This window comes from Octopus sinensis, linkage group LG1, assembly GCF_006345805.1.
Source record: "Octopus sinensis linkage group LG1, ASM634580v1, whole genome shotgun sequence".
NCBI classification, from domain to species: domain Eukaryota; kingdom Metazoa; phylum Mollusca; class Cephalopoda; order Octopoda; family Octopodidae; genus Octopus; species Octopus sinensis.
This window is the reverse complement of record NC_042997.1, coordinates 116,569,451-116,575,620: the sequence shown is the minus strand read 5'-3', so window position 1 is coordinate 116,575,620 and position 6,170 is coordinate 116,569,451. Positions and strand designations below refer to the sequence as shown.

Genomic DNA, 6,170 nt, shown 5'->3' with positions numbered 1-6,170 from the left:
TTCCGATAAAACTAGGATAATCTTATAATAGAGAAGTTGATCTCCATCTGTTTGTATGTCACAACATCTATGTAAAAAGAGGGGAGGAAAAAGGGTGAGATAACCCCTGTCACGGGTTTTCAAATTTGACTAAATGCGTTTTTTCGATATTTATTTTTTCTTCTGTCTTTTCATTCTGAGTTCAAATTCCGCCGAGGTCGACTTTGCCTTTCATCCTTTTGGGGTCGATAAATTAACTACCAGTTGCGTACTGGGGTCGATCTAATCGACTGGACCCTCCCCCCAAAATTTCGAAGAATAGCAGTGGCCGGTTCTTTTGGTCAAACTATCATATCTCCAGCTACTTCAGATGCCAAAATATCAAAAATTGTCTCAAAGTGTAGTACAACGGTTTTGCTATGGAATGGTGAAACTAATTTTTCGTTTTCTGAAAAAGCAACGTTTTGGACTTACGACACTTTTACATAATAGCAACGATATTCAATTCGGTGACTTTTGCAAAATGAAACCTGCTCTTTGATTATCATTTTTCTACATTTCCACGAGAAATTTGCAAAGTTCCATTTCATTTTTAAAATGGAACAAAGTACTTCACTTCCGCTGCTCTCCAATGCTTGTCATACCAAAGTGATTCGCCGTTTGATTTAATATCCTTTATTGTGTTATAAGTTGGTCATGGTAGGTGTAGTGATATTACTATTTGATGTTTCTTTGCAGCATTTTCCATGTTTACGTTCTGTGTTCAATATCTGCTGGGGCCGACTATGCCTTTTATTCTTCCTGGGTCGTTAAAATAAATACCAGTCAAGAACTGGGTCGGTGTAATCGACTCCCCTTATCCTCCAAAATCTGAGGTCTTCTTCCTAAAGTAGAAAGAATTATTGGTACTACTATTGGTCCCGGTGCGCGCTAGCTAGTCGTAAGTAGTCGATCCTTCAACGACTTGCGCGTATGTTTGTATTTCAAGGCTGAATACATATCAAAGAAACTTAATTAATATTTTTCGAACAAAGTAAATAAAACTTTATAAACAAACTGAGGTTAAGATTAAAAAGTTGTTGTAGTAGTGACTACTTACGACTAGATGGGAATACAATTCCAGGAGAAAAGAGCATATCATTATTTAGAAGGGCGCACTTCTTTCCTCAAGGTGATGAGGAGCACGTGCCCTGCTTCTAACGTTTCTTCATAGTTCTTAGTCCTTCTTTCGATAGATGCATCTAATAATGAAAAGTCAAGCGATTGATCTCTAGAATCGGAACCAACCAAAATATGATTTTCACAGGAATCCTTACTTCTACAAAAGTGAGATACGATTACTGGCGTGCTGGCAGAATCGTTTGAGCGTCGGAAAAGTGCTGTGTGATATTTGTTCCGGCTAATTCCGTTCTGAGTTCCATTCTGTCTCGGCCAACTTTTATCCTTTCGGGGTCGATAAAAAAAAGTAGCTGTTAAGTACTAGAGTCGATATAATCAACTTGCCCCCCCCTCCTCCACCACTAAAACTGCTGGTCTTGTAACAAAATTTGAACAATTATAAGATGGCAACGAGATGACGGAATCGTTAGCACACCAGACAAAATGCTTGACGGCATTTCTTCCAGCTTTATGTCCTATGTTCAAATTCCGCCAAAGTCGACTTTGGTTTTCATTCTTTCGGGGTCTGCCCCAGCGATCAAATGAGCACTGAGGTTGATGCAACAGATTTCCTTCTAAGTTGCTGGCCTTATGCCAAAATGAGAAACAATTAATATTATACCCAGTTAAGAGCAGTGCGTATAGCTTATAAAAGTCTGCTTGATTAGAAAAGCTATTCATTTCCCTTCCGCCTTAACCGCCATCTCTTCTTCGAGAGAAATGGACAGTTTAAGGCGTTGAACGTCTTTCCTGATGATTTAATGCCGTAAACGAAACAAATTGGTTTCTAAATTGAAAAGAGAATCTATGTTATGGACAACAGTAAATTATTTCTCTTTTAAGCAAGAAAACGGTTAAACCTATTTCTTTACTACCCACAAGGAGCAAAACACAGAGAGGACAAACAAGAACAAACGGATTAAGTCGATTATATCGACTCCAGTGCGTAACTGGTACTTATTCAATCGACGTCGAAAGGATGAAAGACAAAGTCGACCTCGGCGGAATTTGAACTCAGAACGTAGCAGCAGACGAAATACCGCTTGTAAACTGATGCTGCATACACACGTATAAGGAAAAGAATGTTAGGTTTATTTAAATTCCATACCAAGAAACTGCTGCTTGCTTTAGAAGGGCGGTGACAAAGAACAGTAAACTATTTAGAGATACGCCTCTGCATGTTTTATTTAAAATAGAGCAAGGTCGATATAAATAATTGCAATTAGCCAGGATCAGTAAAATAAAGAAATAGATACGTTTTCTTGTGAGTTCAAAAGAAATCGTACGAAGTAATTGGTTGTAACTGTTGCACTTCAGTATTTAGTATGTTCTTTTAATATTTTTGAATAGAAATAATGCATTATATGTGTCTGAAAAATAATATAAAAAATTATATTTTTGTTATTCCTAATTTTATATCTCAAACAGGATTTACTATCGGCGGCTATAAAAGTGCTTGTTTACGTTTGTTGCCTAACAACGAAGTGGAGTTTAAAGTTGTCCCGTCTGTAGCATTTCCTATGGAAGCGTAAATTAATTTAGTAAGTAAAACGATATCACCATTATTTATAATAATCAGGCATGCCATTTTATTTTCTCAAATGTTTCTCGAAAGATATTTGACTTAAAAGAAACTATTTCAGTTTTGCCTCTTTCTTTTTAAACATGTATTTATTTATTTTTTTTCATATTGTATGTAGACTTCGTCTGATGTCTGTGAACTTATAAGACTGTCTAGTGTGTTGTGTATGTGTATATATATGTATATATATGTATATATATATATATATAATATATATATATATACATATATATATATATATATATATATATATATAATGGACGTAGATAGCGATACATTGAAGTTGTTTAAAGTTTTATGACTTCGCATTTTCTTGATTTTTCTTGAAGTTTGCGAGATATTGCAGACGATGTCTATTTTCTTTTAATCCCACGCAGAAACTGAATGTTTTGCAAGCCTCATGAGAAGTAAAATAAATAAATAAATAAAATTGAAAATATCTATATCTGCGTGTGTGTGTGCGTGTATTATTTGTGTGTAATGTGTAAATGAGGCGTATATATAACGTATAAAATATAGGATAGGATTTCTCTCTCTCTCTCTCTATACATATATATATATATATATATATATGTTCTTGTTTCATTCATTTGACTGTGGCCATGCTGGAGCACCGCCTTTAGTCGACCAAATCGACCCCAGGACTTATTCTTTGTAAGCCTAGTACTTATTCTATCGGTCGCTTTGCCGAACCGCTAAGTTACAGGGACGTAAACACACCAGCATCGGTTGTCAAGCGCGATGTTGGGAGGACAAACACACGCACACACACATACATATATATATATTATATATATATATATACGACAGGCTTCTTTCAGTTTCCGTCTACCAAATCCACTCACTAGGCTTTGGTCAGCCCGAGGCTATAGTAGCAGACACTTGCCCAAAGTGCCACGTAGTGGGACTGAACCTGGAATATATATATATGTATATATTTATTTACTTATATATATATATTTATTTATTTACTTATATATATATATATATATAATGAAATAGGTATGGCTGTGTGGTGAAGAAGTTTGTTTCCTAACCTCACCTAATTTCACATTCAGCCCCACTTGGAAAAGTGTCTTCTCCTGTAGCTCCCTGCTAGCCAGCTCTGTCAAACCGTCCAACCCAGGCCTGCATGGAATGCGGATGTTGAACAATGATGATGATACTCTTTTTTTATTTGGTTTTCACTTTGCAACTTTATCAATTTTGTTCTAATTGATTTCAAATTTAGTGTATTGATGTGGTTTTGTATGCTAATTACTGAAATGCTTCCAAATCCTGTTTTCTGACTGGATAAAAATGATCAAACTTTAAACCGCTTTTTAAAAACATTTTTCTGTAACAGCCTGAGACTCAGCATGAAAAATTACGTCAACACATAAAATTTGAAAATTTTCACTTCATTTTAAAATTTCAACAAGTGGAGGCAAACAGAAATGAGGTCTGAGTTGTGGACTGGATGTTAGCACAATATTGACAGTAGGTTGCAGTGTGGTATTTTGTGATATTAGTTTTTTTGTGTTGAGGACTGCATGTAACAGGATAGGCAAGATGTTGGTCAAATGTCCTCAATTGTAACTCTCCAACCATCAAAATGGTTACCCCCACATAAAGACTCATCGTTATGTTCAAACGCCACTCAGTGATAACTCGTGACCGACACAACTTGTAAGACATGTTTGTTACTACAGTTCTATATTTAAGAGATGAGGAATTATGTACATTATTTACATTCGACGGATATTTGTCCTCATCTTGTTTGTTGTTAACACAACGTTTCGTCTGATATACTCTCCAGCCTTCATCAGGTGTCTTGGGGAAGTTTTGAACCTGGGTGCTCATTCTTAAGGAGTTTTTCGATGTTGTTGTTGTTATCATTATTATTATTGAGTGAGAGAGCAGCGCGTGGCATCAAAGTGACTCTGGGGTAAAATATACAAAGCCTAGTATACCCATCATGACTACCTGTTTGATTAGGGTACACCAGGCACATGCATCACAACCGTATGTGTGCGACATGGTGATCTTACATCAAGTTAAACAGCACATGACCTTACAGTGGGGCCCAGTTAGAATTTTCTTCTGGTCGAGTAACCCATCCCGCTCAAAAGGTCCCTGAATAAAGGTTGTTTAAGGATGTTGAACGAAACGCCCATGTTTTCAGACGTGAATTATTCAAACCCCAAAGAAACCCTCTCAACACATGGCTATGATGCTCCCCCACTACTTCTGCTCATGATCAGAGATGCACATATCATCAGCCACTAAGGGACATGCTCAACTGGTTACGGTCAAACAACTGACAAGCAAATCTGTGGTATTGAGCAGAATATTTACTGTAGCCCAGTCTTTTATACTAAGACAAAACTATGTAAATGATAACACTTCCAATCAGGTAAGATCAGAAGCCATGAGAGCCACTGCCTGGTACTGCATCAGGGCATTATTATTATTATTGTTGTTATTATTATTATTATTATTCAGGTCACTGCTTAGAATTGAACTCGAAATCTTGGGGTTAATAGCCTGCGCTCTTAACAACCATGCTATATGTCTGGGTATATGGCGTAGTGGTTAAGAGCATAGGCTGCTAACTCCAAGATTCCGAGTTCAATTGCAGGCATTGACCTGAATAATAATAATAATAACAACATCGAAAAACACCTTAGGAATGAGAACCCAAGTTCGAAATTTCCCCAAGACACCTGATGAAGGCTGGAGGGTATATCAGCTGAAACGTGTTAACAACAAACAAGACGAGGACAAATATCCATCAAATGTAAATAATGTTTGTTTGTGTCTCATAGGAACATTGGGTTATGTTCGTAAATGAGTGTCACCATCATACAAGTGGTGTTAGTCGCTAGTCATCATTGAGTGGAGTTTGAAATCATTAAAAACAGTCTTTATGTGGGTGTAACTGTTTCCATAAAGTACTCAATACAAGGAATTGATATCACTGAATATATCATCCAGCAGCTTGCTATTAATGTGACACCAACATCCTGTCTGCAACTTGGAGACTAAAAACAAAGAAAATAACTGTTGCTTTTGATATCATTACAACCACATGACTTGAGCTGACCAAAATAGAAGCTTAATCACCAAGAACCATTTAAAATTCCTTTCAAACTCTTTATCCTGTCTCTGAACATCTGACTAGGTGGATGTGTTCTGTGGACTCATGAAACTTTAAGTAATGCAGAACTGAGCCAGACTGTTATTAAATACATGTTACTCTAACCATACAGATTGAGTTCTACTTTCTTTGTTATTTATTAATATCTGTATATCATCATCATCCTCATTATACACACACACACAAACACATGTCATCATCTTAATTGTCCACTTTTCCATGCTTGCATGGGTCAAACAATTTATCGAGGCAGATTTTCTGTGGCTGGATACCCTTCCTGCCACCAATCCCAACCTGATTCCAAGCAAACTA

General features: G+C 36.6%; 1 protein-coding gene across 2 annotated transcripts in view; it reads left to right on the top strand.

Moving 5' to 3' along the window:
- Window positions 1–2,563: 2,563 nt before the first annotated feature.
- Window positions 2,564–6,170, top strand: part of LOC115216481 (serine/threonine-protein kinase 36-like) — a 182,874-nt gene continuing 179,267 nt past the window's right edge. For both annotated transcript variants that reach the window (XM_029785887.2, XM_036504210.1), the window contains exon 1: window positions 2,564–2,678. The gene's annotated coding sequence lies outside the window, so the exon portion shown is untranslated. The remainder of the gene's footprint in view (window positions 2,679–6,170) is intronic.